The 25,172-nt window shown below is 37.6% G+C and overlaps 1 non-coding gene across 1 annotated transcript; it reads right to left on the bottom strand.

Moving 5' to 3' along the window:
* Nucleotides 1-20,703: 20,703 nt before the first annotated feature.
* Nucleotides 20,704-20,811, bottom strand: LOC148581248 (small nucleolar RNA R71). The gene has a single exon (XR_015899558.1). It is a non-coding gene; the product is annotated as a small nucleolar RNA R71 (small nucleolar RNA).
* Between the last annotated feature and the right edge of the window lie 4,361 nt (nucleotides 20,812-25,172).

Genomic DNA, 25,172 nt, shown 5'->3' with positions numbered 1-25,172 from the left:
TGTGGTGGTATTTTCTGTGATTCTGAATGCATGATATGAACAATGCATATTTAAATTTGAATCAAAGAATGTTGATGTATAAGGAACAGGAATTTAGAGAATTATTATGATTTCTCTGAAATTAATGAAAGTTTAATCCTTGAAGCAAAAGAAACAGCAAAAGAAAAAAAATAAAAGCAAGGTCCAAGGCTCTGAGCATCAATGACTAGGGAGGTCAGACATGATTAAAAGCTCAAAGAGTTGTTTCTCTAGTCACATGCTTGTGGTGTTCTTGTGTCAGGTAATCCTTGAGACAAAACATTTAGAGTCGAGATCAATTGCAGAGTACGCCAAAGGTTTTGAAGCACTACTGTCTGGGAGTAACTGAAAAAAAATTTATAATAACAAAAATAAAAATATTTAGAACTTAAAGAGAGTTCCCCAGTTAAGTGCTTGTGGTATTTCTGTGTCAAGTAAAGCTTGAGACAAAATATTTAAAGTCACGGCTAGGCTCAAGGTGCAAAGTACCAAAGAAAAAATGCTGTGTTCAAGGGTTAAATTGAGTTACAAAAGATCAGAGAATTCATAATATTATCCGGATTCTAATTCCGAATGACAGTGACATCCTTCTGATTCAAAGGAGAGTGAGATGCCAAAACTATTCAGGATTGCAGTTGTAAACCCCACTATAAGAAGAGACATGAGCTTAATCGAACTCTCATTCTCTTGCAAATTCACATCCTAAGCCTATATTAATTTTGATTGCTTGAGGACAAGCAATATTTTAAGTTTGGTGTTGTGATGCCTGAGCATCTTCCCTATCTTTTCCTAGTGAATTTGCATTTAATTTGTTGAGTTTAATCAAGAATTAATTATCTTTTAGCCACTATGGATGTTACTTTGAGTCGTGTGCAATTTTGTTTATTTTAGGTAGCATTTGGCTGGATTTGATGGAGTTTCTGTAGAAAAAGAGAAGAAGGCAAATGATGCTGTTAATCCTGATCTATCTGCACTCAAACCTGAATAACTCGGGCTACAGAGATCCAATAAACATGATTTTAGTGGCGTTGAAAAGCTAACTTCCAGAGCTTTCCAATGATATATAATAGTCTATACTTCTTCTCCAACCACGCTGCCAAGGCTGCTCCTAACTTGAGATTTCTCAAGTTAGGCGCAAAACATTAATAAGCATGCATAAGGATTAGGCCTCCATCAAGTTAGACGCAGCCCATGGCCAAGTTAGGCACAGCCATCAAGCCCAACACGCCCTTCCTCACTTCATTCACACCAAGTAAGGCGCACCCCATCACTAAGTTAGGCGTGGATCCTGCGAAGCAAGTGGTCCCCACCCATCAATTGAAGACGTGCTGATTGCTATAATTAATTCTGATTTAAACTTTAATTTTTATTTTTAAAAATAGGAAAAGATATTATTTAGTTTTAAAAATTATAATTTAAATTAATTAGGATTAGATATAAAAAGGGGTTTCCAATTAGTTAACAGGGGGATTCCACCACAACATTATTCCGTCCCAATTTACAATCCTTATTTTTCTCTTTACCATGAGCAACTAAACCTCCACTGTTAAGGTTAGGAGCTCTGTCTATTTCTATGGATTAATTTTATTGCTTTTTCTCTTTTAATTCATGTATGGATTTATAATTTAAGGATTGTTTTCGCTCTTTATCTTATGAATTTGGGTGGAACGGAAGTATGACCCTCTTTCTATTTGAGTTCTTGTATAACTTGGAAAAGCTCTTTACTTGAACAACAGCTTGAAAACATATTCTCCTAAATTTTAATTATCTGGATTTAATAGGATACGTGACATATAATCCTTTTATTTTTGGGTAATTAGAGTTTTTGTGGCATATAAATTGGAATTTGATCATCATCCTCTAATTGAAATTAATTGACCAAGGAATTGGTAGTTGATAAAAATTAGAGGAGACTAGAAAGGTATAAGGAATTAGGGTCTAGTCACATATAGTTTGCCATAAATTAAATCCTACATAATTAAAATAGTTAGTAAAAAAAGTTAATCCGAAAAAATAGATAACTCTGAGCCCTTAACTACCTTCTCCATATTTTATTCCCAAATTAATCATTTCCCTGTCTTCTGTTTAATGCTTTTTGAACTCTCAAATACTCTTTTTTTGCTTGCCTAACTAAGTAATTCAAGTAACCATTGTTGCTTAGTCCTTCAATTCTCGTGGGATCGACCCTCACTTACCTGAGGTATTACTTGGTACGACCCGGTGCACTTGCTGGATAGTCTGTGGGTTATAAATTACCGCATCAAGCACCTTACCATGGGAAGTGTGTCGGGCACTATATCCCATGAGTGTGACGGGCACTATATCCCGAGAGCGTGGCAGGCGCTATATCCCAAGACTGTGGGAACACTTTGTGCCAGGTAATGTGACAGACACTATATCCCGAGAGTGTAACAGGCACTATATCCCAAGAGTATGGAGGCATGTCAGAAAGATGATATCCGGGTTAGCTACCGAGTGTGTCGGGTTCTGACAAAGTAACCGACACGTGAGCTCACGGCCAGTAGGATAGACATACATCATATGCATATGTTTGAATTGTTTGGGTTTACTTACTTGTTTGGTTTGCCTAATTGTACATGCTTCATGATTATTTGCTAATTGTCTTACTTGTGCATTACTTGTCTGTATTGTTTGTGTTTGTATAAAGTTGAATTACTTGAAGGATGGTTTGGTTCTTGGATTATTCAGTTGGGAAGGTAGTGAAAGTATGAAGAATATTGGGTTAGAATTAGAATCCCCTATGATTGTTGTCAAGTAATGGATTAGTGAGAACTTAGAATGGATATGTCGAGGTAAGAAGTTTAAGATGCTTAGAGAATTTATATTATAGTGCATTGTATTTATTTGGCATGTTTACCGTACTGAAAACCCATGGGTTGGGGTTCTCTTTCCGTATATATTCTCTGTTTTTCAGATGCAGGTCCTAGTGCTCAACAGTGAGCTAGCTTTGTCTGGAAGGCGGCAAAGATTATTTGATTCTATTTTGTACTTTTAGAATCTCTCCTATTTATTTTGAAAAACCTTTTATATGATGTACATAAATGTTTATTTTGCAACCTGCCTATAGAGGCGATGATGTATCCTTGAGAGAGATAGGAAATACTATTGTTAAACTAGTTTTTAAATTCTGTACCCTAGCCGGCCTAAACTTTGTTGGTCGTGACTAGTGGCTATTTACTTATGTTATCTATATATACATATATACATCTTGTCCTTATCTTATTCTTATCGCTTTCCAAAGCGCGTTTTACCTTTCGCTTGTTATCTATACGAGAGTGTTTTTCGATCACAATTTTATTTTATTCCTTTTCAGGCTTCTCATTTACTAATTCTTTCATTTAAACACACACACACACACACACACACACACACACACACACACACACATATACTTACTATTTATCCACCTTGGGTCGTACCACCATAATATTGTTGACTTATAACTCGAGCATAAGGATCTATATATTAAGGTGTTACAAAACCCATATCAAGCATTCTATCTGCTTCATCTAGAACAAAAAAGAAATTCTAGAAAGGGAAGTATTGCCTTGTTGTAAATGATCAATAAATTTTCCAGGGGTTGCAACAGCAATTTCAACTCCTGCTCTTAGCTCAGACCTCTGCGTACACAACAGAAACTAAGAAAACTTGCTGGAATCCTGGAACTATAAACTAACAATGAAAAAACTTTATTGATCCTTGTGTCCCAAAGATATAGTTTGTTAAAACAATAAGACAATGCTGGGCAACTCTTTCCAAACTAGGCATATATAAAGCATGCATCTTAGCAGAACCAACCAATGGAACTATTAATATTAAAATAAAATTTTTAACTCCTATCTAATACAAATAAAAATGATCATCAAGCAATATGTAATACCAATTTCGACAAAAGCACTTATATGATACACCAAAGGAATTTTTAAATGCAAACCAGACAAGTGATAACCAGCATTCCTTGATAATTAAACTTTTCAAAAGGGGCATCAGACCAAAAATATGTCTTTAGTTACTTGCTTTTCAATGTTAGTTTCACTCACAACTATGGTAGTTTTCAATGACTCAAGAAATCTGCTAAAAGCTTTAACCTGCCCAAAATTCAGAACACCAACAGAAATACTTAATAATATGATAGAAAGATCCTTCTATTCCTGGAGAAAATTATTTTTGTAAGGATCCTTACTCTAAACAGAAACATGATAACAAAAATTCAATATTAAAAAAAATTAGTAGATGGCAGTAAATAGCTTTGAAGTTAAGCATCCAAAATAAATAGTAGAAATCATTTGAACAAGAATGGACATAATGGGAAAGTAATTGACCATTTCCTTCAATGAAAAAAGTATTAATAGAAGGAGCTAAGTAAGAGTCTAGAATAGGCCTTATAACTAACTTAAGAAAAAGGAAAAAGTAAAAAGCTCCATGTTAATCATATCTCAAGAACTATGTGAACTAAGCTGTGTAAAAAATTTGATCCAATAGAGAATTATCAACTTATCAACTCTAATTGAAGAAATTAAGAAGAAACTCTTCCCACATAAGTCATAACCTAAATAAAATTATGTATATCACCTCTTTCTCTATTTGTTGAGCAAGTTCTCTAGTAGGAGCCAAAACTAATGCTAGAGGACCATCACCACGCCAAATAGGAGATTGAGCCATGTAATGCTAAAAATTTGAAAGGGAAAAAAAGGATGATTAAAATAGGTTGGTTTTTCAGAACATAATATCTAAGAAAACATTACATGATTAAGTCAAACATGCAAGCTATAATAATTTTGGACCTGTATCATAGGAATTGTGAAAGCTGCAGTTTTTCCACTACTAGTTTCAGCACAGCCAAGTAGATCTCTTCTAGTAAGAGCAATTGGCATGGCCTATGCCTGGATAGAAGTTGGCCTGGTGTATTCATGTTATGCAATATCCTTCATGATACTTGGATGCACACACTAAAATAAAGAGGATCAAAATTTAACACACGTGTAATAGTTGCTCAAAATTAACTAGCCAGAGAGAGAGAGAGAGAGAGAGAGAGAGAGAGAGAGAGAGAGAGAGAGAGAACCATATCACTAAATGATTCAATTGGTACAGGAGCAGCTGGAGAGTCTGATGCATATAAGTTATAATCATGAGAGCCACACCTGTATAGATATCAAATACATGTTGAAATTTATAGAATTTAATAATTTCACATTATGTTCATTAACAATTTAATACTCCAAATAATTTACAGAATTTGCAATCCGCTTTGATCATTACATCCTTTCATAGGGTCCATGTTCTTAAGACTTCAAGCAACACTAGGGAACCTCAAACAAGAAAGGGCAAGTACATGAATTCAATGCAGCACTAAACTAGATACCTCACCATTGTCACTGTCAATAATTTCATAATAACAAAAATTAACCATATTGACTCAAACCAAGGTTGTGCAGACCAAAATCCAAATTTAGAAGAGAAAAGAAGAAAGGAACATTTGACGGTGAGAAATCATTCAATTCAACCATTATTTCAGAAATCTAGTATCTCAGAATTAGCAAAAATTAACAAACTCAAACAAAAATTAGAAAAGCTAAAAACTCGTATTGTTAACAAAAGTACAAAACAAGCAAAATTAAGTTGAAGCAGCAGTACTTACCGGCGGCAAAGGAGGAAGGCAAGTGACGGCAATGGAGGAATTAGAAGTGACGGCAACGGAGGAAGAGAAGTGAGCTCGAAGAGTGCATGTTGACCTCGGACACACAGAGAGAGAGAGAGAGAGAGAGAGAGAGAGAGAGAGAGAGAGAGAGAGAGAGAGAGAGAGAGAGAGAGAGAGAGAGAGAGAGAGAGAGAGAGAGAGAGAGCTTGAAGACACGACAACCGACTGAACAGTTTTCGCAACGGTGATGCCACGGGGTCAACTCTTCCTTTGTGCGACGGCGACGAGAAGAGAAACGATGAGAACTGAGAAGAGTTCGGTGATGAGAAGAGTGCGACGGCACCCACAGTCTGTCTCCGCCGGTGGTGACAGCACCCTCTACTGGAGGAGAAGAGTTTGACGATGAGAGATGGTGATAGTGGCTGGGTTAGGTTTCTCAGAGTAAGAGAAAAGGGGTGAGGTAGTAAGTGTCCTGGGTCTTTGTTCTTCTTTTGACTAATTGTTATAAAAAAATATTTTAATAAAAATATTAGTAACCATAATAGAATGGCACTAAAATTTTTTTATTAAAGATAATTTTTCTTATATTTAATAAAAATAATATCAACCATAATAGTATGGCCACAAAAAAATTTTCATTTAATATAGTTTTTCTTATATTTTTGGTGGCAATAATAATAATTGCCATTATAATATATAGTACTAATGACAAATATATAATAGCCACAAAACATAACTTAAATAAAAAAATAGCGGCCATTGTATTATTGCCGCTAAAAGTTTGTCGCTAAACCTAATTATTCTTGTGGTGATCCTACAGAGATACTAGGACTCGTACACGGGCATCGCAGTCGATTAGAACAACTCAGGCAAGAAGTTGAATAGCAGCGAGAAGCGAAAAGAGAATTACGAAAAGAGGTACGATGACAAAGAGAGCTGGAGGAAAAGCTCTCGAGATTAGAGGCCGACCTTCGAAGTTGAAAAATCAAGCTAAAAGGGAGGAACGTCCTTTTGCAGGGAAGGACCCATTCATTGAAGAAATCATGTGAGCACGAGTACCTAGGAGCCTTAAATGTCCCAACATGGATGTCTATGATGGAATGACCAACCCAAGACATCACCTTAGCAATTTCAAAAGTCCGATGTACTTAGCTGATGCATCCGATGCAACTCGTTGCAAGGCCTTCCCAACAACGTTGACCAAAGCAGCGATGAAATGGTTTGATAACTTACCACCTAGGTCGGTGACTTGCTTTGATGACCTGGCATGGAAGTTTCTGACCTGGTTTTTAAATTCAGAAGGATAAAGTCAAACATGCTTGATGAACTGATTTCCTATCGGTAAAGAAATTCACAATTATATGATCGCGTTGTAAGTATAGCTTCTAAACCAACAGAAAATCCTTTCGTACAAACGTTTGGTTGTCACAAGTAACAAACCCAATAAAATTAATAAACCGAAGTATTTAAACCTTGGGTCGTCTTCTCAAGGAATCACAGGGAGGTATGACTTATTATTAGCTATGAAAAACAGTGTTTTTGGGTTTTAAAAGGTTTGAACAAGGGAAATAAATTGCAGGAATTAATAAATTAATAATTGATAAAACTCTTGGCAAGGTACGAAAATTTGGAAGTCCTATCCTAGTTATCCTTATCGATGGTGATGAAAATTGAGTGTTAATCCCACTTAGTTAACCTTTACTAAAGCAAAGGAAAGTCAAGTGGACTAATTAATTTGATCCTCAAGTCCTAGCCAACTCCTAAGAAAGGACTAGAGTTATCGGAATTCAATTCAATTAGCAAAAATAACAATTATCAATCACGGTGAGTTTGATAACTCAAGAGTCTCCAGTTAATCAATGAAAGCCAAGGTTTATAAAGAGCTAAATAAAAATCATAAATATGAAATACCTCAATTGCGCTAACAAAAGAAAATCAATCTAAACATAAAGAGTTCATAGGCCAATTTGGTAACATAAGTCAGATACGAATAAAAGATTAGAATAAATAAAAATATAAAAAGGAATATTGAACCTGATAAAGAGTTGAAATCCTAAATCCTTTAAGAGGAATCCTAATCCTAAAACCTAAGAGAGAGGAGAGAACCTCTCTCTCTAAAAACTACATCTAAATTATGAAAAGTGAATTATTGAAGATATATCCATGAATGGATGCATTCTCCCACTTTATAACCTCTAATCTGTATATTCTGGACTTGGATCTGGGCCAAAAGGGCTTCAAAAATCGATGGGGGCATTTTCTGCAGTTTCTGCACGTGGCGTCTGTCACGCGTCCGCGTGGGTCACGCGGTCGCGTCATCTGGGAGTTTTCCTTGTCACGCGTTCGCTTCGGTCACGCGTACGCGTCATTTGCGTTCTGCTCAAGGCACGCGTCCGCGTCAGTCACGCGTTCGTGTCGCTGCCTTTTCGCGCTAGGCACATGGCCGCGTCGTCCATGCGTTCGCGTCGCTGCCCTTTTCTTTAAAACTCTATTTTTGTGCTTTTATTCCATTTTTGTATGTTTCCTTTCTGTCTTCTAAGCCATTCCTGTCTTGGGAGATCTAAAAATACTTAACACACAAATTACGACATCGAATGGTAATAAAGGGTAATTAAAATTAATATTTTTAAAGCATAGGAAACATATTTTTCACATATTTCACATAATAAGGAATGGAAAGTAAAACCATGCAATTCACATGAATAAGTGGGTGAAGGATTGAATAAATCACTTAAATTGAGCACAAAATACTTCATAAAATATGGGTTTATCAACCTCCCCACACTTAAACAATAGCATATCCTCATGCTAAATCCAAGAGAAAGGGTAAAGTTAGAATGGTGGAATCTCATACGATGCATTCTATTCTAAATGCAAGCTACCTAAATGAGTCATGCAATTCTAGTTATTATTCACTTGTATATAAAGCTTACATGTGGTTAAATTAATTCATATCCTCAAGGAATCATATATGTATAGCCAGATGATGAGTATTTTGGTGAAAAATAAATTTCTCCCAAAACACACAAATCTAACCGGCAAGTGCACCGGGTCGCATCAAGTAATAAAAACTCACGGGAGTGAGGTCGATCCCACAGGGATTGATGGATCAAGCAACTTTAGTGGGTGATTAGTTTAGTCAAGCTAACATTGAGTGAATTGTGTGAAGTTGAGCAACAGAAGGTAAAAATTGCAGGGAAATTAAAGTTGCAGAATGTAAATGGGCAGAAGCTTAAAGAACAAGAAAGTAAAATAGCTGAAACTTAAATTGCAAGAAAAGTAAATTGCATGAAAAGTAAAGGGGCTGGGGTGTTGGAAATTAAAAAGAGCAATAGATCACGCAAGTAAAGGGGCTGGAAATTTAAATTGCAGGAAGAATAAAGGAAATTGAATGCTGGGAATTAAAACAGAATTGAAATTTTGAAGTGCAGTGAATTAAAGGCAGCAAGAAAAACAAAGAGAAATCTCAGAGGGAGAATGAAACAGAACACCTTCAATTCTCCACCCAAGATTCAAAACAACGAAAATTAAAGAGAGAGCTCTCAAATCCTAATGCTCCCTAGTGGAGCCAGCCTCCTCACAAATATGAAAATGATGCCTTATATAGGCTTTATAAAATGGAAATGAAAATGAAATTAAAAATAAATTACAATTAAATGAAATTCCTATTTTATCTATTTCTTGTGCCTTTGAGTGATGATCATTTGGGCCCTTGCTCTTGATGGAATTGGGTTGATAAAGGCCTTGGTTGATTGCTCTTGGAGTTTGAAGAGGAACCGAATTGAACCGGGTTGAGTTTGCAAAAGTTGGACCAAAAGTTGGAGCTAAAGTTAGGGGTCTAACTTTGGCTCCAACCTTTCATAGCAGCCCACAAAACTTGCTGGTATGAACGTTGGTGCCAACGTTAGGGGTCTAACTTTGACCCTAACGTTGGCCTCCCTTATGCACATTTATGGCGCTAACTTTGTCCTCTTGTCATGTTGCCAATTTTATGCCCAATATAGACTATCATATATGGTTGGAAAGCTCTGAATGTCAGCTTTCTAACCCACTTGGAATCACTTCAATTGGACATCTACAACTCAAGTTATGATCATTTGAAGAGGGCATGGTCGCTGGCTTTGGTGTGCAGCGTTTGAGGTGACGTTAGCCCTCAAACGTTGGCGAAAACGCCAGTTCTGGAGGCTCAAACGTATTGTCCACGCCATACTATTATACATTGTTGGAAAGCCCTGGATGTCTACTTTCCAATGCCGTTGGGAGCACATCAATTGGAGCTCTACAGCTCGAGTTATACTCCATCGAAGGTGCAGAGGTCAAGTGGCCTCACTGCATGTTGCCACCATGTTCATTTATGCACATTGCGGGGCAGTTTTCTCCCTCAATTTTAGTGTTCACCATGCAGTGCCATATATGCTTGGAAAGCTCTTGATTCCTACTTTCCAATGCTTCTTGAATCACCTCATTTGGAGCTCTGTAGCTCAAGTTATTCTTGTTGGAAGTATACCCCTTGTATGCCTTGTGGTGTGTGGCGCCAACGTTAGCCACCAAGTTAGGGGGCTAACGTTGGCGCAAACGTTGGCCCCTCTCCCTTATGTCTTCATGTGCCAACGTTAGCCTCCAAGTTAGGGGGCTAACGTTGGCGCAAACGTTGGCCCTTCTCCCTTATGTTTTCATGTGCCAACGTTAGCCTCCAAGTTAGGGGGCTAACGTTGGCGCAAACGTTGGATGGCCAGGGAGGAATTTTCAAGTTCCAACGTTAGCCTCCAAGTTAGGGGGCTAACGTTGGGGCTAACTTCTTGCTTCCTGGTTCAATTTCCCTTATTCCATTGTCCTCTCTTCACTCCTAGCCATTCCTCTTTGCTTCAACCTTTCTCCAAGCTTTCTTCACCTATCATTAATCAACCAAACTCATCAAAGCTATGCTCAAAATCATGAGATATTCATTCTTTCATAATATGCAACAAATATAGCATAAAACCTCATGAAATGGCATAAATTCATATATGGTTGGTTCAATCAAGGGAAACATGAAAATCTACCCACTTGGCTTGCTTATGGCTCAAGAAAGTGCATAAAACCTATTGAAAACAAAGGAAAAAGGCATAGAAAAACATGACATGGTGACATGTCATCACCAGACCCTAGATAATGTTAAAGCACTTTTACAATTGAGATGGGTAAAAGTATTTCACAAACTTGCAAGACAATTAACAATTAAGCGGAGATATATGGTGATGAGTTATTGAACCCTCACTAGATTTTGTGTTTACTCTCTAGTCACTCAGTGTTTATTGGGTTAATCACTCTATTCTTTTTCTATCCTTGCTTTCTAAAACTTTGTTCTTCATCTAACCAATCAACAACTATGGAATACAGACATACAAAAATCATGAGGTCTTTTTCAAGGTTGTAATGGGGCCAAGGTGAAGGTAAAGGTATATGTATAACGCTAAGTGAGCTAACAAAGTGAATCCTTGATTAGTCTAAGATCTTACCTAACATACATACTTTATATAAATCAAAGTTCCTTAACCTATTTGCCCAAATTTTCCCACTTTGTATTACAAGCTCATGCATTAATTTTAATTTTGAAATCTTTTTGTCCCATGTGCGTTGACTTTTTTTTTATACACATGGTAATTTAATTGTTTTGATTTCACATGAGCATGCTTTCCAAATTTTTTTTGAAACAATTTATCCTTTTTAAATTCTTACTTAGTTTCTATCATTCCATGTTTCCATAAAATTTTCCACACTTAAATTGTACACAATATCTATCTTAAGCTGACCAAGGATTCAACTTGGGATTTTTATTTTATTTTTCTACTTAAGGCTAGTAATGTGGTTATAGAACAAGAGGGGATTAAAAAGCTCAACGGGGTTAACAAGGGTGATGTAAAAAGTAGGCTAAATTGGGATAAGTGAGGAAAAATGCAAACGATGGCCTCAATCATCTCTTGGTATGTATCTGTATTCTATATTGGACATATAGATTAAAACAAAGTAAAGAACACTAGAATGAAAAAGAAGGGCAAAACACACAGGAATGAAATTTATGGTTTGAATGTAACAATACAATTAAGTTCAAAACTCACAGGCTGTGTGTTCTCCAGCTCAAAAATCATATATCAGTTATACATGTCATGCAAGTGGAAATCAAGAGTTTCCATTCAACTCAATGTAAATTTTAGGGTGGCCCTTAAAATCTTAATGTTCCTCCTTGAAGAAATGTTGTTAACTAACTAACATGTAATGCTATATATACAAGGTGTGTGGATGTTTGATTATGTTAAAGTCTCTAGTTTACTTCTTTTTATTTTCAATTAAATCAAACTATTATATACTAAAAGGGTAAACTATACTAATGAATCCACATATTCTATAAATAATAAGTTTAGAATTGCAAGCTAAACTAAATGTCTAAGATATAAACTAAAGTGCAAAATGCGGAAATAAAGTAAAAATACAGCAAAAGAACAATGTGCAAGTACTTAAAAAAATAAAAATAAAAATAAAAATACAGAAAAATAAACAAAATAAGATAGAAGAGTCTGTAGTGGTTCACCAAAAAGATAAGCTAGGGATGGCGACCTCCCCACACTTAAAATATAGCATCGTCCTCGATGCTCACTCAAGCTGGGTGTGAAGAAGTGTCATCACCGGAAGGATGGGCTGCTGGAGTCTCTGTGGTGGCCTGAAGGTCTGCAGACTGGATAAGTGTAGGAGGATCTGTCTGCTGTAGTGGAGGCGCTGAATGTAGAGGGATCTCCGGATCTGCGGCCTGTAGCTGGTGGTGTGGTGGTTGCGGTGGTTGGGCGCGGTGGTGGTGGTTGTATAGGAGGGAGGGAGTTGCAGAGAAGAGAAGAAGAAGGGGAGGGGGTATGGGGGCGGCGGGTAGGGTTTTGCGTGGGTAAGGGGGTTAGTATTTTTGAACCCACGCGATCGCATGGAGGACGCAATCACGTGACTAGGGTGAAATGGGTTCGACGCGGTCGCGTGGTCGACGCAGTCGCGTGGGTTGGGTAATAGATAGGTGACGCGGACGCGTGAGGCACGCGACCGCGTCGCTGTAAATTGTGCTAGACGCACACTTCCAGCGTCGTTTCAGCACAACACTCTGTTTCCATTTAGGGGGCCATTATATCCATGCGACGCGAACGCGTCGCTCACGCTTTCGCGTGGGATGAGTGTTTTGTGAGTGACACGTTCGTGTCAGGGACGCAAACGCGTGGACCGTTTTGTGCTAAACGCACACCAGCTGCATGATTCCAGCCCAACTTTCTGGGCGATGGATCTTTACGCCGATATCCATTTCACGCTCACGCATGGCCTGCGCGCTCGCGTGGGGTGATCTTTTTTTTTTTATGCAATTATGCAATTATGCAGTATGCAATGCTAATGTAGACGCTATGAATAATTTCAGGTTCAATGAAAGTAAAATAAAATAAAAACAAACAACACGAAATAAAATTGAAAAAGAAACGATCATACCATGGTGGGTTGTCTCCCACCTAGCACCTTTAGTTAAAGTCCTTAAGTTGGACATTTGATGAGCTTCCTGTTATGGTGGCTTATGCTTGAATTCATCCAAAAATCTCCACCAGTGTTTGGAATTCCAACAGCCTCCGGGGTCCCAAACTAGGCACGTAAAGCCTTTGAGCAGCTTCAAACAGATTCTTAGGCTCCCGGGGTGTTGAATGTCAGAACAGATTCTAGGATCCCAAACCTTGCTTTTGCACCCGCCTTTGTCTGGAATTGTATTTTTCCAGCCGGACGGTTTGGAAGTTGTATTCTTACCAAGATGACCAAACGCCTTCCGAGACCCATTCAATTGAACTTGATACCAATCCTTGCACTTCGAATTGAAGCGTGGAACCTTATTGAATCTTGCACACCAGCTCTGAGTACGAGCCATTTCCCTCTTATTCTTAAAGCCGCAGAGAGCTCTAAGCTGGCCATCTGTTTCAAGCAAACCATATTCAAGTGGAAAAGTAAAGACAAAGGTTAAGGATTGTACCCACTTGAAGCTTGTATTAGGTGGTAATGGCCTTGGGATAGGTGTTTTCAGTGGTTCTGTAAGCTCTACTCCCTTGTATTCTTCTGTGAATTCCTCCACTTCCTTGCAAAATTCTTCAACTGCAACTGCGTCCTGATCAAAGTCTTCTATGTCTTCCTCATCACTCAAGTCATACGTTGGAGGTTGAGAGAAATCGACCTCGACATCATCTTCGTATTCACTTGGATAAGGTTCTTCAGGCTCAAGGAGTTCAGTTGCAGATGTGAGTTCATGATCATCACTGCCTATGGAATCAACTTCTTGGTTTGTTCCATCCAATTTTTCACAAGGTATATGCCTTAGACGTTGTGCACTATCCTCCTTGGCATCAAATTCGAACTTCTCGGCGGAATCCTTTACAGTTCTCGATTCCCATGGAGGTTCAGCATCTCCTGAATCTTCAACCACTTCTTCCTCTACAACTATTATGGCTTCCTCCACTTGTTCCAATACAAAGCCATGCTCCTCATTGTCCACCAAAGTTTCTAGTGTCTCCTTCATACTACGCTCTTCTTTTGATTCTCCACATGTAGCCATGGGAGTACTCTGAGTGCTCAGATGTTGGAAAGCTAATTTATTTACCACCTCGGTTAAGGCAGTAGTGAGTTCTAGCACATCCCTTTGCATCTTTGCTTGCCCTTGAAGAAGAACACGAAGTTTTTCATCCATTGGAGATTGGGGTGGATATGAGGGTTCATTGGTTGGGAGAGAGGGCTCATAATACAGATGTGGTTCTTCTTGATAAGGATATGAGGATGGTGAATGTTGCGGTGGTGGTTCTTGGGAGTAATTAAATTGGAATTGTGGTGGATAAGGGTCATACGGTGGTGAATGGTGAAAAGAAACTTGTGAGTGTAGTGGTTCAAAGCTATGTTGAGAGGGTGATTCATAAGCACAGGGTGGAACTTGTTGGTAACTACAGAGGGATCCACCGTATCTATTGCCTTGGCATGCATTGTAGAATGGTCGTCGTCTGTGATACTGTGGAGGGTGTTGTTGCCTAAAGGGTTGATCAATTCCTCATGGCTCCATCCATCTTTGGCTGTTCTGACCTTGATGCATGTTCCTGCTATAGCTTTCATTCCCTTCAACAATATTAGAACCAAACTCAAAGCGAAATGGGTGAGAACTCATGGTAGCTAATAAGAATTAAAAATGAAAACATAAACAAATAAACAAGCAAAAGAAAAATATTTACAATAACCAATAATAAGGCACACGTTTGTAATTCCCCGGCAACGGCGCCATTTTGACGAACTAATTTCCTATCGGTAAAGAAATTCACAATTATATGATCGCGTTGTAAGTATAGCTTCTAAACCAACAGAAAATCCTTTCGTACAAACATTTGGTTGTCACAAGTAACAAACTCAATAAAATTAATAAACCGAAGTATTTAAACCTCGGGTCGTCTTCTCAAAGAATCACAGGGAGGTATGACTTATTATTAGCTATGGAAAACAGTGTTTTTGGATTTTGAAAGGTTTGAACAAGGAAAATAAATTGTAGGAATTAATAAATTAATAACTGATAAAACTCTTGGCAAGGTACGAAAATTTGGAAGTCCTATCCTAGTTATCCTTATCGATGGTGATGAAAATTGAGTGTTAATCCCACTTAGTTAACCTTTACTAAAGCAAAGGAAAGTCAAGTGGACTAATTAGTTTGATCCTCAAGTCTTAGCCAACTCCTAAGAAAGGACTAGAGTTATGGGAATTCAATTCAATTAGCAAAAATAACAATTATCAATCATGGTAAGTTTGTTAACTCAAGAGTCTCCAGTTAATCAATGAAAGCCAAGGTTTATAAAGAGCTAAATAAAAATCATAAATCTAAAATAACTCAATTGCACTAACAAAAGAAAATAAATCTAAACATAAAGAGTTCATAGGCCAATTTGGTAACATAAGTCAGATACGAATAAAAGCATTAGAATAAATAAAAATATAAAAGGAATATTGAACTTGATAAAGAGTTGAAATCCTAAATCCTTTAAGAGGAATCCTAATCCTAAAACCTAAGAGAGAGGAGAAAACCCCTCTCTCTAAAAACTACATCTAAATTATGAAAAGTGAATTATTGAAGATATATCCATGAATGGATGCATTCCCCCACTTTATAACCTCTAATCTGTGTTTTCTGGACTTGGATCTGGGCCAAAAGGGCTTCAGAAATCGCTTGGGGCATTTTCTGCAGTTTCTGCATGTGGCGTCTGTCATGCGGTCGCGTCATCTGGGAGTTTTCCTTGTCATGCATTCGCTTCGGTCACGCGTACGCGTCATTTGCGTTCTGCTCAAGGTACGCGTCCGCGTCAGTCACGCGTTCGCGTCGCTGCTTTTTCACGTTAGGCACGCGGCCGCGTCGTCCATGCGTTCGCGTTGCTGCCTTTTTCTTCAAAACTCCATTTTTGTGCTTTCCTTCCATTTTTGTATGTTTCCTTTCTGTCCTCTAAGCCATTCCTGCCTTGGGAGATCTGAAAATACTTAACACACAAATTACGACATCGAATGGTAATAAAGGGTAATTAAAATTAATATTTTTAAAGCATAGGAAACATGTTTTTCACATATTTCACATAATAAGGAAGGGAAAGTAAAACCATGCAATTCACATGAATAATTGGGTGAAGAATTGAATAAATCACTTAAATTGAGCACAAAATACTTCATAAAATATGGGTTTATCAATACTCGAAGTCTCTTAGGGGTAAAACAAGAGATCGGTGAAACACTTTGTGATTATATGGAAAGATTCAACAAAACTTACTTGGAAATACAAAACTTACCTCCTGAAATAGTGATAATGGGGTTGGTTAATGGTCTTAGAGAAGGGCCGGTTTTTCAATCCATATCCAAGCGACACCCGACTTCCTTGTATGAAGTACAAGAGTGAGCAGAGAAGTATATCAACATGGAGGAGAACTCCCGACTTAGAGATCCCGTCCCAAAGCTAAACCTTCCCTACCAAACTCGGGATAAGGAGAAGGAGACAAAGAAAAAAGAGGAGTATAGCTCGGAGAAGCCTTGAAGATACCACAACTATACTCCACTCCAAGTTTTTCTTGTCGATATTTACAGGAAAATCTGTTACACTAAAAAACTTCCACTGCTTCACCCTATTAAACACAAAGGCCAGAAGGCAGACAGAATATTGTGAGTGTCACAAACTATATGTGCATTCTACCAATGGAGGTGATGAGCGGATAATTTATACGCTTTTTGGCATTGTTTTTACATAGTTTTCAGTATGATTTAGTTAGTTTTTAGTATATTTTTATTAGTTTTTAAATAAAAATCACATTTCTGGACTTTACTATGAGTTTGTGTGTTTTTCTGTTATTTCAGGTAATTTCTGGCTGAAATTGAGGGACTTGAGCAAAAATCAGATTCAGAGGTTGAAGAAGGACTGCAGATGCTGTTGGATTCTGACCTTCCTGCACTCAAAGTAGATTTTCTGGAGCTACAGAACTCCAAATGGCTCTCTATCAATTGTGTTGTAAATTAGACATCCAGGGCTTTCCAGCAATATATAATAGTCCATACTTTGATTAAGGATAGATGACGTAAACTGGCGTTGAACGCCAGTTCCATGCTGCATTCTGGAGTCAAACGCCAGAAACAGGTTGCAAAGTGGAGTTAAACGCCAGAAACAGGTTACAAACTGGCGTTCAACTCCAAGAAAGACCTCTACACGTGTAAAGCTCAATGCTCAGCCCAAGCACACACCAAGTGGGTCCCGAAAGTGGATTTCTGCATCATTTACTCATTTCTGTAAACCCTAGTAACTAGTTTAGTATAAATAGGACTTTTTACTATCTTTGTTGGAAATCTTTGATTAGTTTATGCTATCTTAGACTTTCATGGGAGCTGGCCATTCGGCCATGCCTGGACCATTATCACTTATGTATTTTCAAACGGTAGAGTTTCTACACACCATAGATTAAGGTGTGGAGCTCTACTGTTCCTCATGAATTAATACAAAGTACTACTATTTTTCTATTCAATTCAAGCTTATTCCTATTCTAAGATATCCATTCGCACCCAAGAACATGATGAATGTGATGATTATGTGACGCTCGTCATCATTCTCACTTATGAATGCGTGCTTGACAAACACTTCCGTTCTACATGCAAACAAGCTAGAATGAATATCTCTTAGATATCTAATACAGAGGACCGAGTCCGAGATATTAGAATCTTCGTGGTATAAGTTAGAACCCATGGATGGCCATTCTTGAGATCCGGAAAGTCTAAACCTTGTCTGTGGTATTCCGAGTAGGATCTGGGAAGGGATGGCTGTGACGAGCTTCAAACTCGCGAGTGCTGGGCGTAGTGACAGACACAAAAGAATAGTAAATCCTATTCCAGTATGATCGAGAACCGACAGATGATTAGCCATGCAGTGACAGCGCATTGGACCATTTTCACAGAGAGGATGGGATGTAGCCATTGACAACGGTGATGCCCTACATAAAGCTTGCCATGGAAAGGAGTAGGAATGATTGGATGAAGACATCAGGAAAGCAGAGGTTCAGAGGAACAAAAGCATCTCTATACGCTTATCTGAAATTCTCACTAATGAATTACATAAGTATCTCTATCCTAGTTTATGTTTTATTTATCTTTTAATTATTAAAACTCTATAACCATTTGAATCCGCCTGACTGAGATTTACAAGGTGACCATAGCTTGCTTCAAGCCGACAATCTCCGTGGGATCGACCCTTACTCACGTAAGGTTTATTACTTGGACGACCCAGTGCACTTGCTGGTCAGTTGTGCGAAGTTGTGACAAAGAATTAAGATTATGAACGTGCGTATAAAGTTTTCAGCGCCGTTACCAAGGAATGGAACCATCACGATTTCTGCGCACCAAGTTTTTGGCGCCGTTGCCGGGGATTGTTCGAGTTTGGATAACTGACGGTTCATCTTGTTGCTCAGATTAGGTAATTTTCTTCTTGTTTCAACTTTTATTTGGTTTTCAAAAACTTTTTCAAAAATTTTTTTCTTTGTTTTCGTTTTTCTTAAAATAAATTTTCGAAAAATCAAAAAAATTTAATAAAATCATAAAACCAAAAATATTCTGTGTTTATTGTTTGAGTCTAGAGTCAAGTTTTAAGTTTGGTGTCAATTGCATCTTTTCATGATCTTCAAGTCGTTCTTGGCCAGTCTTCTTGTTTGATCTTCATATTTTTTTATTTTGTGTCTTTTCTTATTTTTCATATGTATTTTCAATTTGTTAGTGTCTAAAAAATTAAAAATTTCTAAGTTTGGTGTCTTACATGTTTTCTTTTCTTGAAAATTTTTCAAAAATAAGTCTTAATGTTCATCTTGATCTTCAAAGTGTTCTTGGTGTTCATCTTGACATTCATAGTGTTTTTGCATGCATTTTTGGTTTTGATCTTAATTCTTCATGTTTTGTTTCATTCTTACTGTTTAAAGAAAAAAAAAAAAAGAGAAGAGAAAAACATCAAAAAGATATCTTTTCCTTTTTTCTCTTTCATCATTAAAAATTCAAAAATAAAAAAAAATATCTTTCCCTTTTTCACTCATAAAATTCGAAAATTTGAGTTGACTTTTTCAAAAATTTTTAAAATTTAGTTGTTTCTTATGAGTCAAATCAAATTTTCAATTTAAAAATTCTATCTTTTTCAAATCTTTTTCAAAAATCAAATCTTTTTCACTTTTTCTTTCATAATTTCGAAAATTTCAATTTGATTTTCAAAATCTTTTTCTTATTTCTATTTCATATTTTCAAAGTTAATGCTAACAATTAATGTGATTGATTCAAAAATTTTAAAAGTTTGTTACTTGCCTCTTGAGAAAGGTTCAATCTTTAATTTTAAATCATATCTTTTTAGTTTCTTGTTAGTCAAGTAATCAACTTTAATTTTTAAAATCAAATCTTTTTAAAATTTCTTTTTCAAATCTTTTTTTTTTAAAATAAGTTTCAATCACATCTTTTTCAAAATCAATTTCAAATCTTTTCTAACTTCTTATCTTTTCAAAATTAATTTTCAAATCTTTTTCAATCAATCTTATCTTTTTGTTTCAATCATATCTTTTTCAAACTACCTAACTAATTCTCTCTCTAATTTTCGAAATTCCCTTCCCTCTTTTTCAAAATTCCTTTTTATTTATTTATTTAACTAATTGTTTTAATTTTTAATTAAATTTGATTTCAATTTTAATTTTCGAAATTTAACTTTAAATTTTATTTTTAATTTAATTAATTTTCGAAATTCCCTCTCTCTCATCTCCTTCTAATTATTTATTTATTTACTAACACTTCTCTTCATCTCAAAATTCGAACCCTCTCTTCCTCTTGGTGTTCGAATTTCTCTTCTTCTATTCTTATCTTCTTCCACTTACATAAAGGAATCTCTATACTGTGACATAGAGGATTCTATATTTTCTTTTCTGTTTTCTTTTTTTCATATGAGCAGGAACAAGGATAAGAACATTCTTGTTGAAGCTGATCCTAAACCTGAAAGGACTCTGAAGAGGAAGCTAAGGAAAGCTAAAGCACAACTCTCTAGAGAAAATCTGATAGAAATTTTTGAAACAGAAGGAGACATGGCCAAAAATAATAACAATGCAAGGAAGATGCTTGGTGACTTTACTGCACCTAATTCCAATTTACATGGAAGAAGCATCTCAATCCCTACCATTGGAGCAAACAATTTTGAGCTTAAACCTCAATTAGTTTCTCTGATGCAACAGAACTGCAAGTTTCATGGACTCCCATCTGAAGATCCTTTTCAGTTCTTAACTGAATTCTTGAAAATCTGTGATACTGTTAAGACCGATGGGGTTGATCCCGAGGTCTACAGGCTTATGCTTTTCCCGTTTGCTGTAAGAGACAGAGCTAGAGTATGGTTGGACTCTCAACCTAAAGACAGCCTGAACTCTTGGGATAAGATGGTCACGGCTTTCTTAGCCAAGTTCTTTCCTCCTCAAAAGCTTAGTAAGCTTAGAGTGGATATTCAAACCTTCAGACAAAAGGAAGGTGAATCTCTCTATGAAGCTTGGGAGAGATACAAGGAACTGACCAAAAAGTGTCCTTCTGACATGCTTTCAGAATGGACCATTCTGGATATATTCTATGATGGTCTGTCTGAGTTATCAAAGATGTCACTGGACCATTCTGCAGGTGGATCCATTCACCTAAAGAAAACGCCTGCAGAAGCTCAAGAAATCATTGACATGGTTGCAAATAACCAGTTCATGTACACTTCTGAAAGGAATCATGTGAGTAATGAGACGCCTATGAGGAAGGGAGTTCTTGAAATTGATACTCTGAATGCCATATTGGCTCAGAATAAAATATTGATTCAGCAAGTTAATATGATCTCTCAGAGTCTGAATGGATTGAAGGAATCATCCAACAGTACTAAAGAGGCATCTTCTGAAGAAGACGCTTATGATCCTGAGAACCCTGCAATAGCAGAGGTGAATTACATGGGTAAACCCTATGGAAAAACCTATAATCCCTCATGGAGAAATCATCCAAATTTCTCATGGAAGGATCAACAAAAGCCTCAACAAGGCTTTAATAATGGTGGAAGAAACAGGTTTAGCAATAGCAAGCCTTTTCCATCATCCACTCAGCAACAGACAGAGAGTTCTGAGCAGAATCCATCTAGCTTAGCAAATATAGACTCTGATCTATCTAAGGCCACTGTAAGTTTCATGAATGAAACACGGTCCTCCATTAGGAATTTGGAGGCACAAGTGGGCCAGCTGAGTAAAAGAGTCACTGAAACTCCTCCTAGTACTCTCCCAAGCAATACAGAAGAGAATCCAAAAAGAGAGTGCAAGGACATTGATTTAACCATCATGGCCGAACCTACAAGGGAGGGAGAGGACGTGAATCCCAGTGAGGAAGACCTCCTGGGACGTCCAGTGATCAACAAGGAGTTTCCCTCTAAGAAACCAAAGGAATCTGAGACTCATCTAGAGACCATAGATATTCCTTTGAACCTCCTTATGCCATTCATGAGCTCTGTTGAGTATTCTTCTTCTGAAGAGAATGAAGATGTTACTGAAGAGCAAGTTGCCAAGTACCTTGGTGCAATCATGAAGCTGAATGCCAAATTATTTGGTAATGAGACTTGGGAAGATGAACCTCCCTTGCTCATCAATGAACTAAGTGATCTGGATCAACTGAGATTGCCTCAGAAGAAACAGGATCCTGGAAAGTTCTTAATACCTTGTACCATAGGCACCATGACCTTTGAGAAGGCTCTATGTGACCTTGGATCAGGGATAAACCTCATGCCACTCTCTGTAATGGAGAAACTGGAAATCTTTGAGGTGCAAGCTGCTAGAATCTCATTAGAGATGGCAGACAACTCAAGAAAATAGGCTTATGGACAAGTAGATGACGTGCTAGTAAAGGTTGAAGGCCTTTACATCCCTGCTAATTTCATAATCCTAGATACTGGAAAGGATGAGGATGAATCCATCATCCTTGGAAGACCCTTCCTAGCCACAGCAAGAGCTGTGATTGATGTGGACAGAGGAGAATTGATCCTTCAATTGAATGAGGACAACCTTGTGTTTAAAACTCAAGGATCTCCTTCTGTAACCATGGAGAGGAAGCATGAAAAGCTTCTCTCACTGCAGAGTCAACCAAAGCCCCCACAGTCAAACTCTAAGTTTGGTGTTGGGAGGCCACAACTAAACTTTAAGTTTGGTGTTGAACCCCCACATTCAAACTCTAAGTTTGGTGTTGGGAGGTTCCAACAATGCTCTGAACATCTGTGAGGCTCCATGAGAGCTCACTGTCAACCCTATTCTCTCATCTTCACACCTTTTTATAACTCTCTTCCCCAAATTCCCTTCAGCAATCACTTCAATCACTCTTTCCCATCACCCCCTCACCACTCACATCCATCTTCTCTTCCCCATAAATCCCACCTACCTTCAAATTCAAAATATTTTCCCTCTCAAACCCAACCCTAAATGGCCGAACCCTAAACCCCTCCCCACTTCTATATAAACCCCTCATTCCTTCTTCTATTTCACACAACACAACCCTCTCTTCTTCCCCTTGGCCGAAACCTACTCTCTCTCCCTCTCCTCCATTTCTCTTCTTCTTCTACTTCTTTCTTTCTTCTTTTGCTCGGGGACGAGCAAACATTGTAAGTTTGGTGTGGTAAAAGCATTGCTTTTTATTTTTTCATAACCATTTATGGCACCTAAGGCCAGAGAAACCTCTAGAAAGAGGAAAGAGAAGGCAATTTTTTCCACCTCTGAGTCATGGGAGATGGAGAGATTCATCTCAAAGGTCCATCAAGACCACTTCTATGAAGTTGTGGCCAAGAAGAAAGTGATCCCTGAGGTTCCTTTCAAGCTTAAAAGGAATGAGTATCTGGAGATCCGACTTGAGATTCAAAGAAGAGGTTGGGAAGTTCTCACCAACTCCATTCAACAAGTCGGGATCCTAATGGTTCAAGAGTTCTATACAAACGCATGGATCACAAGGAACCATGATCAAAGTGTGAACCTAAGTCCAAAGCATTGGCTTACTATGGTTCGGGGAAAATACTTAGATTTCAATCTGAAAAATGTAAGGCTGGTGTTCAACTTGCCAATGATGGAAGAAAACGCACGCCCCTACACAAGAAGGGTCAACTTTGATCAAAGGTTGGACCAAGTCCTCATAGACATATGTGAGGAAGGAGCTCAATGGAAAATTGACTCAAGAGGCAAGCCGGTTCAACTAAGAAGGCATGACCTCAAACCACTGGCTAGGGGATGGCTAGAGTTCATTCAACGCTCAATCATTCCTACTAGTAACCGGTCTGAAGTTACTATAGACCGGGCCATCATGATCCATAGTATCATGATTGGAGAGGAGGTGGAAGTTCATGAGATTATACCTCAAAAACTTTACAAGGTGGCTGACAAGTCCTCCACTTGGGCAAGGTTAGCCTTTTCTCACCTCATATGCCACCTCTACAATTCAGCTGGAATTGACATAGAGGGAGATATACTCATTGAAGAGGATAAGCCCATCACTAAGAAAAGGATGGAGCAAACAAGAGATCATGGATCTCAACATGAGCATGAGGAGATTCCTCACCAGAAATCCCTGAGATGCCTCAAGGGATGCACTTCCCTCCACAAAACTATTGGGAACAAATCAACACTTCCCTAGGAGAATTAAGTTCCAACATGGGACAACTAAGGATGGAGCACCAAGAGCACTCCATCATCCTCCATGAAATCAGAGAAGATCAAAGAGCTATGAGGGAGGAGCAAGAAAGACAAGGAAGAGACATAGAGGAGCTCAAGAGCACCATTGGTTCTTTAAAAAGAGAAAGACGCCACCCTCACTAAGGTGGACTCATTCCTTAATCTCCTTGTTTATTTATTTTCCTATTTTTTGATTTTTGAGCTTTATGTTTATTTATATTTGTGTCTTATTACATGATCATTAGTGTCTAAGTGTCTATGCTTTAAAGTTATGAATATGAATCCATCACCTCTCTTGAATGAAAAATGTTTTAATTACAAAAGAACAAGAAGTACATAGTTTCGAATTCATCCTTGAAACTAGTTTAATTATTTTGATGTGGTGGCAACACTTTTTGTTTTCTGAATGAATGCTTGAATAGTGCATATGTCTTTTGAAGTTATTGTTTATGAATGTTAAATATGTTGGCTCTTGAAAGAATGATGAAAAGGAGACATGTTATTTGATAATCTGAAAAATCATAAAAATAATTCTTGAAGCAAGAAAAAGCAGTGAATACAAAAGCTTGCGAAAAAAATGGCAAAAAAAGAGAAAGAGAAAGAAAAAGCAAGCAGAAAAAGCCAAAATCTCTTTAAACCAAAAGGCAAGAGCAAAAAGCCAATAGCCTTTAAAACCAAAAGGCAAGGGTAAATAAAAAGGATCCAAGGCTTTGAGCATCAGTGGATAGGAGGGCCTAAAGGAATAAAATCTTGACCTAAGCGGCTAAACCAAGTTGTCCCTAACCATATGCTTGTGGCGTGAAGGTGTCAAGTGAAAACTTGAGACTGAGCGGTTAAAGTCAAGGTCCAAATCAAAAAGAAGAGTGTGCTTAAGAACCCTGGACACCTCTAATTGGGGACTTTAGCAAAGCTGAGTCACAATCTGAAAAGATTCACCCAATCATGTGTCTGTGGCATTTATGTATCCGGTGGTAATACTGGAAAACAAAGTGCTTAGGGCCACAGCCAAGACTCATAAAGTAGCTGTGTTCAAGAATCAACATATTGAACTAGGAGAATCAATAACACTATCTGAATTCTAAGTTCCTATAGATGCCAATCATTTTGAACCTCAATGGATAAAGTGAGATGCCAAAACTATTCAAGAGGCAAAAAGCTACAAGTCCCGCTCATCTGATTGGAGCTAAGTTTCATTGATATTTTGGAATTTATAGTATATTCTCTTCTTTTTATCC

Source organism: Arachis ipaensis, chromosome B10 (genome assembly GCF_059453495.1).
Source record: "Arachis ipaensis isolate K30076 ecotype BB chromosome B10, ASM5945349v1, whole genome shotgun sequence".
Taxonomy (NCBI): domain Eukaryota; kingdom Viridiplantae; phylum Streptophyta; class Magnoliopsida; order Fabales; family Fabaceae; genus Arachis; species Arachis ipaensis.
This window is presented reverse-complemented; position numbering and strand designations above follow the sequence as displayed.